Genomic DNA, 12967 nt, shown 5'->3' on the forward strand with positions numbered 1-12967 from the left:
AGGGAATTATTACATATAGGTACTCTGTAATTTTCACTAAAGAGGAGAATCTCCATTAACAAGAATCCAAATACCTGTGACCCCCAATTTCTTTTCATTAACTTTCCTTTTTTAAGAGAAAAAGAAAAATTATAACAGTAATGCTGTTAATAGCAATTAAGATATAAGTATTTATACATATGATTCCAGTGACTATTCTGTCATTCCCCTAAACACTCACTAGGCCTAATAGTCTAATATTGTAAATGCTATAGAAAGATTAATATTTTCAGAGATAATTCCAAGCCTTTTAAAATAACCCAAATCAATGCCAAAAATATCCATCAAGCTAATTGGACCAAGCTAATAGTAAGGCAGGAAGTAGACATATTTTATTTAAAGAATACTTAGATCTTATACTTTTTTTCTTGGTCTACAGTGGCTTGTCCTGACATATTATTTTAAGTAACATATTTTCTACTATAAGTAATTGCTTATTATGGAATTTGGAAAATACAGAAAAGCATAAAGAAATTTAATAATTCAGAGAAAACATGTTATATTTTATTTTTACCATATATAGATATCTATATGGCTTTAACTTGCAAATTTGGGATTATACAGTATATCCATTCTTTATTCTGCTCTAACATTTTACGATGTCATTTATAATTCTTTATTTGCATAAATATACATAGCCTAAAATATTCTTCTGTAGCTATGTCATGTTTTACTTAATAGTTTCATTGGTGAATATTTAAATACTTATATATAATACAACAACTAATATACATGTCCTTATATCACTTTTTCTAAGGTTAGATTTTTAAAATTAAATTACTTCATTAAAGGGTAGAAACATGTTTGAAGCTCTTGGTAAGTATTATTAAGCTACTCTCCAGGACTTTTGCAACACTCTTGGGTCTACCTTACTATATACCACTCCCAGCAATAGGTATTATTGCAGCAGGAACAGATTCATGATACTATGTCATTGTAAATTATTTGCTTTATCAGGTTTAAAAAGTGACCTTTTGGTTCATAGGACACATTTTCCTAAATATTCTGTTACCAAATAAAACAATAGTAGAATTGTAGTGGGAATTGTGCTAAGTGATTTGGTTCAAATCACAATCTTATAATACATGTAATATTCTCATTTTCTTAGAAAGTTTCAACCACTTGCCCAAGATAACCTAGCTAGGAGTTGGCACAGAACCACCCAGGTCTGACTCCAAAATATATGTAAAATTGTATTTATTTTTCATTTTAACGAATGTAGTTGTATCACACACATTAGGATCAGACGCCCAAGATTCCCTCACATTTTTATACATTATTGAAATGTTCCAATCTCTTTTTTAAACTTATTTTCTGAATGAATTATATACAATAATCATTTTATCAATTTCTTCAAAATTGCCATTTTAATTGATGTTGCATTAAGGGCATACGTTAAATTCTTGAAAAGTAACATTTTAATAGCATCAGGTCTTCCAGCAACATGATGTCAAGATGCTCTTAGAAACCTTATTTAGTTTTGTGGTTTCTTCAACATAGCTTGTTCTGCTTTCTTCGTGAGGTGTTTTCTGTTTCTTTTTTCTGACATTAATGAGTGGTATTTTTAAAAATTATCTTTTATCTGACTGTGGTTAGCCCTGATTTGAAATCAGTCCTTGGTATCTATGGGGAATTGGTTCCAGTACCCCTCTCAGATACCAAAATTTGAGGGCACTGAAGCCTCTGATGTAGAATATGTTAAATATTGATCATGGCACTCATATGGGAAATTCTTTTTTGTCCTTTACCATACTAGGATTATCTCTAGAATTTTACCTTTGTGTGTGTGTGTGTGTGTGTGTGTGTGTGTGTGTGTTTATTTACTGTGGATGCAGGGATAATGCAGTCAGTGGAAATTCCACCTTGACTTCGGTGCTTTTTCAGTCTTTAGTTTTCATTATTGTCATGCAATTTAATGGGGAATTAGGAACTGGTATATGGCCCCAAAACTTGCTGCTATTGTAACTCTGAAATGAACATATAGATTTTAGAAAGATTTTCAACAAATGGTGCAATATATTATTGCCTAATTAACTTTAAAATTTAATCCATTTCCCTAAGCATCTCAGTCTTCTGAGGTAAGATCATAATTGGCTTTTCCTAATTAGATTTATCCCATACTCCATTATTCCCCTTTATACATGCTATTTCCACTGCCCTCCAGAATTTATAGTTTTCCAGACCAGGATAAAAAAACAAACTCCTGAGCTGAAAGTCTACCACTCACTCCACTGTCTTGGCCTAGAACCTGTTGATTTCTACCAACAGGAACAGGAACATTTCCACCACGTGGTTCTGCTGTTCTCATATCCTGCGCTCTTGTTCCCACATCTCAAAATTCATGGTAGAAAACCCCTGTTACTAACAGAACCTAAACTTTTTCTTAACCTCATGCTTCTGTCTAGCTTCAGGACTACAAAGAACTGGAATTTCTTGAGGATAAAAATATATGGGCCTATAATGGTGAAGATATGTCATTATGCATTGTCAAAACCCATAGAATGTACACCACCAAGAGTGAATACTAATCTAAACTATGGTCTTCGGGCGAACATGATGTGCCAATGCAGGTTTAGTGACTGTAACACATGCACCACTCTGGTGCAGGATGTTGATATTGGGTTAGGCTGTGGGTGTGGGGGAAGGGAGTATATGAGAACTCTCTGTACTTCTGCTCAGTTTTTCTGTGAACCTAAAACTGCTCTAAAAAGTAAAGTGTATTTAAAAATATATATGTTTAAATAGCCCTCAAATACTATCCGGATGTCATGCCCAGAGACTCTCTGGACTCCATCTCTGCCTCTGTTAAATGCCTAGCATCTTCCCACGGTACATTCTTAGGTCATTGCTTAGGAATCTGAATCCAACAGGGCTAATTTCTCAGGACTTCTCTCTGCTCCCTAATCAGTTTTCCTGCCCACCTCTCCTTTTGTTTCTTCCTTTATTCCTGTGTTCTTCCTGGAATGCTATAAATAGAATATTTTAAAATCTACCCCTTTACGGAAAAGCCACAAAATTATTCTATAAACATTAAGCATTGACAAGAATAAATGTTAATGAATAAACAAATGACAGAGGTCACAAGACATAACAAATAGTCCCCACTTTGTGGCTGATGGCATCATTTACTACAGTCATACAGTGTACTTTTTTGGGGATCCACAGAAACATTGGTGTCTATCTCTAGAGTTGGTTATTTTTATTTCAAGAACACTTAGGCCAGGCTCAGTGGCTCACACCTGTAATCCCAGCACTTTGGGAGACTGAGGTGGGTGGATGACTTGAGGTTAGGAGTTCAAGACCAGCCTGGCCAGCATCATGAACTCCATCTCTACTAAAAATACAAAAATTAGCCAGGCGTTGTGGTGGGCGCCTGTAATCCCAGTTACTCTGGAGGCTGAGTAAGGAGAATTGCTTGAACCGGGAAGGTAGAGGTTGCAGTGAGCCGAGGTTGCACCACTGCACTCCAGCCTGGGCGACAGAGCAAGACTCTGTCTCAAAAAGAAAAAGAAAAAGAAAAAGAAAAAAACACTGTAAAACAAAACAAAACACTATAAACAGTGTAATTTTGTTTTCCTCTTGGTTTTGGCTACCAGGGAACTCAGAATTAAGTATGAAGAACTCAGCTTTCAAAAATACAGGCCAGCCTGGGCAACATAGAAAGATTCTATTTCTATCTTTTAAAAAAATACGAGACCATTTTTCATGCATTGTGAATAATAACTTTACCTATGAGGGTTTTTGTTTGTTTGTTTTTTACCTTATTTTTCTACTATATTCTCTTTGCCCTTATTTCCTATTCAGTTTATATGGTATGCATTTCTACAAGCCTCCCAAGATACTGAAAGGCGAGAAGAAGCGTTTTTATGTGACATTGCAATTCTCAGCATGAGTGTCTCTGGCTTTGCAAATTTTCATTGGCCTGTGTAGTCACATGCTGTCTTTCCTTTGACATTCGATACATACCTGAATCATATGAGCCCAGGAAGGCAGCACCAATGCAAATGTTAGTTTAATTCAAGCATAATTGGGAATCAAATTTTTCAGAAAGGTACATCATGCAATGAGCTCCCAAAACAAGTGAAAGTGACTTTAGTATTAATTGTAAAATTATCACTAATACTATTATTATCTGTGCTATTTTTTCTTTAACTGGTTAGTATATTAAAAAAAAAAAAAAACTAACCAAAATTTGGTTGGGAAATTTTCCTCTTTATAACATAGTACATGAATCAGTAGGAATTGTTCATTCATTCAGTTTTGTTGTTTTAATGTGACCAGGAAACATGGAGAGTAGCTAATAAATCCTTGATGATACTCAGGCTGCCTTTGATTTTACTGTCCTCTTGTTTCTGTTGCTAATGTTGGGTTAATTGCAGCACATAATTTACCAGATAGCAACAGCAGGTATGTGCCACATAATTTTTTATTCAGACCTGTAACAGTGTCTCATACATGGTAGATGCTTCATATTTGCTGAATAAAGGATTGTAAGAATAAAGGAATTAGTGGATGAAGAATAAAACAAGTCAGGCTAAATCTTAAACATGAGCTCTGGCAGGCCGGGCTCGGTGCCTCATGCCTGTAATATCAGCACTTTGGGAGGCCGAGGCGGGCAGATCACAAGGTCAGGAGATTGAGACCATCCTGGCCAACATGGTGAAACCTCGTCCCTACTAAAACACAAAAAATTAGACAGGCATGGTGGTGCGCGCCTGTAGTCCCAACTACTCGGGAGTCTGAGGCAGGGGAATTGCTTGAACCCAGGAGGCAGAGATTGCAGTGAGTCGAAATTGTGCTGCTACACTCCAGTCTGGAGACAGAGCGAGACTCTGTCTCAAATTTAAAAAAAAAAACAAAAAAAAACAAAAAGCTCTGGCAAGGCTGTATAAGAGAAAGGAATTCCACCGTGGGCAACTCAGAATTCATGGTAGAAAACACCTGTTACTAAGAGAAGCTAAACTTTTTCTTAGTATTGGAGTTGCCAAAATGTTGTTTTAGGCTTTTATCATTCCTAAGAGGTGTTATTTAAAGCTGGATCCCTGATACTGATAAGACTGTTGAGATGGTATAAAGGATTCCAGGCACCTGAATTTTATCTCATGTGTCAACTCTTCTTCCTTGCTCTAAAAAAAGGGCAGCTGGAAAAGAACCAAATGCAGGGGAAGTGAAAACAAAGAATTCAACAGCCAAGCTTCATCTTATATAGTGCAGGACTGGCTACTTAATTTGAAGAGCCTTGTGCATGAACTCAGAGCCTTGTTCAAAATTATTAAGAATTTCAAGACCACAACAGAGCACGAAACCGAGCTTTGGTTTCTTCTAAGTGTGGGGTCATTTACACATAAAGCTAGCTCTGCATATATATTCCTAGTCCCACACATAAAGCTAGCTCTGCATATATCTTCCTAGTCCCTTGTTATTTTTGACCAAATAAAATTGAATAGCTCTGATATAAGCAAACTTTTATTTGTAACCCTGTTTAATAGAATGTTCTGCAATGATGGAAATGCTGTATATCTGCACTGTCTAATGTGTAGCCACTACCTACCTATGGTTAATGAACTCTTAGAATGTGGCTAATGTGACTTGAAATGTGGCTAGTGCTACTGACTAACTGTATCTTAATTTTATTTAAGTTTAATAATATACATTTAAATACCCATATGTGGATGTGGCCAATGGCTACCATATTGGACAGAGCCATTTAATAAATCAACCAAACCAAAGACAATAAAGAAAGTAGTTTCATATAGAAATAATCTGTAACAATAGAAAGCAAGGGATCATTTTTTATTTTTTACATTTTTCCCCAAAAGCATTGTTTTTACTAATACAGAGTCCTGACCACTTCAGTGGTGGGAGGAGCGGGAGAGGCTCCTGTTTCAATCCAGAGACCTCCATAAAGTTGGTTTGTTGTTACCAAACGCAGAGGAAGTGGCATCACGGATTTGGTAAACTAAGGGCAATGTTTAGTCTCTCTGTGCTGGAACAATAAGGTGTGGTGAATCCCTGCTCATGTAAGAATCCTGAATTCAGGAATTTCATCTGTAACTACTTGAATTTCTATCTCTGAAGGTTTCAGATCATTGATAGCACAGTAGAAAGGCATGTAATTGCAGTTGCCACTGTGTTCAAATGTCCAGGCAAATTTCTTCTTCACTTCAATAAAGCTGGTTGACTCAGCTTGTTTAACTCCTGCTGCAGTGGCTTTAAACCCACGGTAGTAACTCGCAGCATCACACTTGTACACCTGAGGGCCTAGTTCTTCAAATATACTAATTAAAATCATACAACAAACAAGAGACCTCATTTCAGCATTCTGTGTATAGACCTGAGTAATATCAGTAATTCCTTCTACATAGTATGTCCACAGGAATCTAACAAACATACTTATATTTGCAATTAGCTGCCTTATATTGTGCCCTCTGTTCCTGGGATCTGTGTCAGCGGTCACTCCTGTGATCACACAGCCAGTGTTTTTGGTCATCTTGATTAAGTGAGTCCTGGAATCCAATAATTTGTCAGGTACTATCGTCTGTGTGACAATTGCTGCACAGTCTTTCTTTCTGATAGCTACTGATGTAAGGCCACCCTGGTTAATAGCCTGAAAAGCATATTCTACTTGGTAGAGCCGGCCTTCAGGTGAAAAAATTATAAGGTGGCAGTCAAAACCAGTGCCAGAATCATGGAACGTGTTGGTACACCTACTACTTCGCTCACAGTCTCTGGTGCAACATCTCTTACATTAACTGTCTTGAGCAACTGACAGCAGCTACAGTTGCATGCTATCCCAATGGGAAATTGCGGCATAGCTTCTAAACTCATAAATAGAACAAGAAATGTCTTTAAGACACAGAACTGTGAAACTTGGAGGAGATCCCTGCCTAAAAATTTTGGTAAGGGTAGAGTGTTTCCATGGCAATGAAGAATCCATCCAAATGTAATTAAAAGTGAGTGACTAGGGGATCTATATTGTTCAGCTCTAGTACATTTTGCCTTTATATTTTTCTAAGCCACTGATATGCTAATATATCAGACAATATTTGTTCAGGACTGAAGTGACAAGTCATTGTAAGAAGAAAAAGAGGACACAGTCATCTTAAACATTAGCAACTCTTCAGATAAAATGAAAAGGAAAGATGTATTCTGTTGCTACTATTTGGAATTCCTTTGAGTCGTGAGCAGAGGAGTCATTATTTATGGTTTTCCACTTAGGATCACATTTCCTCCCTGAGGACGCTGTCAGGTTACCCTTTAAGGACTCTCCCTTGGTCCTTCCCAAGAAGTACCTGCCCTGGTCTCCAGCCAGGTTCCAATCCGCAGCCATTTCTGCCAGCTCTTCTCCACTCCAACCCCAGGCCCAAGGCTATGGCCATGGGCAGCTTTGAGAGGCTCCACAAAGGAGTTGACAGATCCAGTGGCAACAGTGACAACCACTGTCCTTGCAGTTTTAATGCTGACCAGTTTTGTTGTGTATATTTGGAAAGAAGTCGGTCGTTTGAAAAAGTTATACAGCAAATATTATTGGTATGAGTGAATGAGTTTTGTGCATTTTTATTTTGTTTTAGTTGCAAACCACATGTCCCTGGGTGCTGAAGGAACATGCAGGGAGCTGTTGAAACCAGCTGCTCAAGTGAGCTAATTCCTCTTCCAGAAAGATGTTTATTGCTAGAAAAACAATCAAAAGGCCAAAATCATTCTCAAAAGGAAATAATGTGAATGACTTAATTAGCAATTGTCTGTGTTTAGGATGTGGGGAAAATCCAGTGACATGGGGCTACGGAAAGGTCCTCGTGGCACATGAGGCAACAGAAGGAATGAGAAGAGGGAAGGAGCAGGGAAGGAGGAGTAAACACAGCTGAATTGGCTTAAGAGGTCCAGGCATGCCTAGCCCAACTCTTCCATCAACTTTCATGTTATAAACTCTGCAATTACTTGTTTGCTCTTGCTGTTGCCCCAGGACAGCAGTGCCCTGGTCAACCGTAAAGGCAGCAAAAGATCAGAAGTCGGGCCCTCTGGGCAGTGAGTATTGAGAGTCTCACTTACGTTACAAGGAACAACCAGCTTAATCCAGGGATTCTCAGTGGGAAAGGAGTAGAGCTCAATCTGTAGTGGAAGGAGGTTCCCAGATTTCCAGGGCAGGGGAAAGACTGGCTTTTTCTACAGTGAGCCACAGGGATTTTTTTTTTTTTGTGAGACGGAATCTCGCTCTGTAACCCGTACTGGAGTGCAGTGGCACAATCTTGGCTCACTGCAAGCTCCACCTTCCAGGATCACACCATTCTCCTGCCTCAGCCTCCCCAGTAGCTGAGACTACAGGCGCCCACCACCACGCCTGGCTAATTTTTTGTATTTTTAGTAGAGATAGGGTTTCATCATGTTGTTGGCCAGGATGGCCTTGATCTCCCGACCTCATGATCCACCTGCTTCGGTATCCCAAAGTGCTGGGATTACAGGTGTGAGTGACCGCGCTCGGCCACCACATGGACTTGGATGCATCCCGTTAAGGGGAGGGCCACATTTTCCTTCTTTTGAGAGTCTCTATACACAGTAAAATTTGATGGAACTATGTTGCACACTTGAAAGATGGTGGTTGGAAAAATGTTAGGATGCATCATTTTCTTTAAAAAAATCTCTTTAGTCTCCTTATATCTAAGGCAGCCCCTTAACCCCCATCCCATTATTTTTGTCTTTCAAGACATTGACAGTTTGGAGGCATCCAAACCTATTTTTATGGCGTGTCCCATGATGTGGATTTGTCTGTTTCTCCATGATTGGATCCAGGTGAAGATACCACATAGGTGGCATTGGGTGCTTCCTTTTATGTCACAGAGGGGCCCATGATAGACTAAATTTAGGCTTTTGTCCCTTTGTTGGCAGTGCTTGGTTTGATCACCTGGTTCATGTGGTGTCAGCCAGTTGTCACCACTGAAAAGCTACCTCTTTCCCTTAGCAAATAAGAAGTAATTTGTGAATATCTGTTTCCCTCTAACCCTTGCACCCAATGGCCTCAGCATTGCTGATTGCTGATCCGTCCCTGAATCTACTTTGCTGTGGAGGATTGGAAAGGGATGTCTTCTTGGTTCTGTCTTCTGTATCTATTAGCTAGTATCCTGTAAATGGCTAATCCTTATTATTATTTTTTAATTTCACTATGAACTCTCAGATTCAGTTTATTCTTAAGCTGTTTTTTGTTGGACGTCATACCCTTTGCCTTGAGAAGTATTTACCAAACTATGAAATACTAGTCCTGTGAAATGTTCTAAGAAGAACTAGCATACGATGATTAAATAATTTGCAGAACATAATGTATTTATATCTTACAGTGTTACATAATCCACATTAGGATATTGAAAACCACAAGAGCCTATTTAACTTTGTTTAAGCTGGTGTTTCTCAAACTTATTTGACCATGGAAATCTTTTTCCTATTCAGCCTTAGTACTTGATGGAACACATTCACAGAAACGCTGGCCAAGAGCCAGCTCTATTAATGTTTAAATATTTCATCAATAATATGAAATCAAGACTGATGATGGTGATGGTTGGTATATCACTGTTCAGTAAACTATGATTACAGTTGTTATTTTCCTATTATCATATTCATAAGGTCAACTCAGCATACCCCTGAGGGGCTGGAGGTCAACCCTAAAATAGGCAAAGATTTCTTTAAAAGAACACAAAACAATTAACCATCAAATAAAACATTGGTGCATTGACTTCATTAAAAGTAAGGACTTCTGTTTATCAGGAGATATCAACAAGAGTGTGAAAAGGCAAGCTTCAGACTTGGATAGTACACTGTACTTACAAACATGTGCCCAGAAAATGTAAAGAACTCCTACAAATAAGTAAGTAAAAGATTAAATAAATCTTTTTTGAGTCACTTAATAAAACAGTAAATAAAACATTTACTAAATGGGCAAAAAACATAAATAGCCACTTCACAAAAGAGGGTAACCAATGACCAATAAGCATATAAATATATTGGCCTTAGAGAAACATGAAGTAGAATCCACAAAGACATACCACCACGCTTCCACCAGAATAAAATGAAAAATGACAAAGCCTGACAGTGCCAGGTATGTGTGTGGAAGGTGGAGTTGATAGATGCTGTGAGGCACCACCTGGACCTCCTTTCAGTCAAGTGGCTGCTGCCCTGCTGCTGAGAGTGCCAACAGCCTTCACTCTCTGATCCTTCAGGGATTGCCTCTGCATCTTGTTCAAGGTCACAATGACTGACAGGCAGAGGGTACAGAGGACTAAACCATCTGGGCCCAACTCTAAGGGCCTCATTCTAACTCCCCCTGTCTGGGGGTTGTAGGCCCTGCATCGCACAACTTCTCCCTCTGGCCAACCTTACTTCCTCTACTCCCTTCCACAGGAGTTAATCCCAAGGACATTTGGTAATATGCATCCTGCACACTAAGCTCTATGTCACAGCCCACTTCCCAGGCAATCCATCCTTGACATGGTGCAACTGGAGTTCTCACATACTGCTTGTTCGTGTAAACTGGTACAACCACTTGATAAAACTATCAATGTTTATGAAAGTTGACAATCAAATCTTGTCATTCTGCAATTCCCCTCCTAGATAGTGACCTAGGAGTGAGTATTGTCTGTCCACCAAAAGTCATGTACACAAATGTTCATAGCAGTTTTATTCATAATAGACTCAAACTGGAAATACTCCAATGTCCATCAACTGTAGATTGCCTCCTCTCCTCTTCTCCCTCTCTCTCTTCTTTTTTTTTGGATGGGGTCTCCCTCTGCCACCCAGGCTGGAGTGCAGTGGCCTGATCTCAGCTCACTGCAACCTCTGCCTCCCAGGTTCAAGCAATTCTCCTGCCTCAGCCTCTAGAGTAGCTGGGACTACAGCCACACACCACCACGCTTGGCTATTTTTTGTACTTTTAGTAGAAACGGGGTTTCACCGTGTTGGCCAGGCTGGTCTTGAACTCCTGACGTCAGATGATCCACCTGCCTTGGCCTCCCAAAGTGCTGAACTAACAGGCACGAGCTATTGCACCCAACTCGCTCCCTTTCTCTTCCCTTCCTCTAGAGACTACAGGGGTCAGAGGAATTCTCACGCTCACAACTGATCCAGGTCCCCTCACCTGGACAGAGTTCCCACATCAGCATTTGGAGGCCAAATATCTAATAGCAGCATTTTCCAAATTGTGCTCCAGAGAGTGCTACTGTGTATAATCTAAAGAAAGTGTCCTGGGGTCTAGTTAGTTTTGGGACATGAGTGGAATTTGAGTTTTTTCCAAGATGTGAAATCTGTTATGTGAGGTTCCCAAACTTGCTTGACTCTATCATCATTTTCAGCAAAACCTCTCATGGTACAAGACCTCTTCAGAACACACTACAGAGCTGTGCTGTAACAAACGTCAACATTTTAAACTAAAAATCTTACTAAAACCTAAAAACACCTGGTATTTAACTATAGGCATGGACCCAGCATTTATTCTTCAGTGTAGTATCTGATACATAGAACCCTTTGCCCTGCTGTCCCCAACCTGCCTCTGTATCCCCACTGCCCCTTGCTAATCCTATTTTTAGCCTGAATTCTTCTTTAGAAGTAGACCCAGCCTCTAACAGCAGAGCCCTGAGGCCCTACTGTACTGTCATCCACCTCCACTCTGTCACACAGACACCTCAAGTTCCCAGGAAGGTCTAGCTCAGGCTGATGCACAGATCTTGAAAAGAACAGAGCCAGCAGCAGTCTCTGGGGCTGTGCCTGGGACTTCGGCTCAGCCTGGATTACTGGGATGCTGACATGTGAAAAGTAGGGGAGGTACAAAGTATTTCTTGCCAGTAGACTAAACTGTGTCTGTCTTGAGAGAAAAGGGAATGGCAAGGAGATGGGACTAGGATGTCTTTAACATCGGGGTTTATGTGTAGAGACCATCTGTGTATTGCGGCAGTGCCAGATGCAGGTGTAACCTCTCAATAAATAATAGCTGAATGAGCATGGAATGAATGGATTCAATTTAAGTAAAAGGACTAACAGTGGGGAAAGGGTCATTTAGAGTTGTAAGCTTTTAGAAGTCAGAAGAGTTAGAAATTAAGTGGCAGAGTTAGAAACTCAACTCTGCCACTTTATTAGCTGTGTGACTTTCAGTGATTCATTTTTAGTACTTAGAGCCAGTTTCTCAAAAATAACATCGAGTTATTTATCCTTCTACCTATGTTCATGTACTTACATATGTATATGTGCATAGAAAGATGCTGGGAATGATTTACATCCATTGTTAACGTGGCTGTTTTGGGGAACTGGAAGTTGGGGTGACCTTTTCTTCGCTTCACTCATCCTGATTGTTTTTAAAGGTATAAAAGCACATCACACTCAAAATAGTGTAAAATTGTAAATATGAATCATTGATACTGAAGTCTTTAAAATGGCAGGATCTAAGATTTTTTTTTATAAAAAAATTCCCATAAGCTAAACCAAGGATCATTCCTTCAGTTTCTTTATTCCCAGCTCATACATACTAAATAGCTCTTCGTATTTAGTCTTTCAAGCAGCTAGTCCTCTACCTATTTTCCCTGCTGAGAAATCCTGGAGGAATCCTTACAGACTAACATGAAGACTACTAAGAAAATACAGAAAGAAATAATAGCGTCTTACCTAGAATAGCAACAAATCTTTTAAAACTCAATACTTCGATGTTGGGGATGTTGAATATTATCTAAAAACTATTTATAGGCCATGTGTGGTGGCTCACGCCTGTGATCCCAGCACTTTAGGAGGCCGAGGCAGGCGGATCACGAGGTCAGGAGATCGAGACCATCCTAGCTAACATGGTGAAACCCCGTGTCTACTAAAAAAATACAAAAAATTAGTTGGGCATGTTGGCGGGCACCAGTAGTCCCAGCTACTCACGAGGCTGAGGCAGGAGAATGGCGTAAACTCGGGAGGC

At 39.4% G+C, this 12967-nt stretch overlaps 1 pseudogene; it reads right to left on the bottom strand.

Annotated features, from left to right (window-relative positions):
• Window positions 1–6055: 6055 nt before the first annotated feature.
• Window positions 6056–7369, bottom strand: LOC105531275 (annotated as a pseudogene).
• Window positions 7370–12967: the final 5598 nt, after the last annotated feature.

Source organism: Mandrillus leucophaeus, unplaced genomic scaffold, assembly GCF_000951045.1.
Source record: "Mandrillus leucophaeus isolate KB7577 unplaced genomic scaffold, Mleu.le_1.0 Scaffold879, whole genome shotgun sequence".
In the NCBI taxonomy this organism is placed as follows: Eukaryota; Metazoa; Chordata; class Mammalia; order Primates; family Cercopithecidae; genus Mandrillus; species Mandrillus leucophaeus.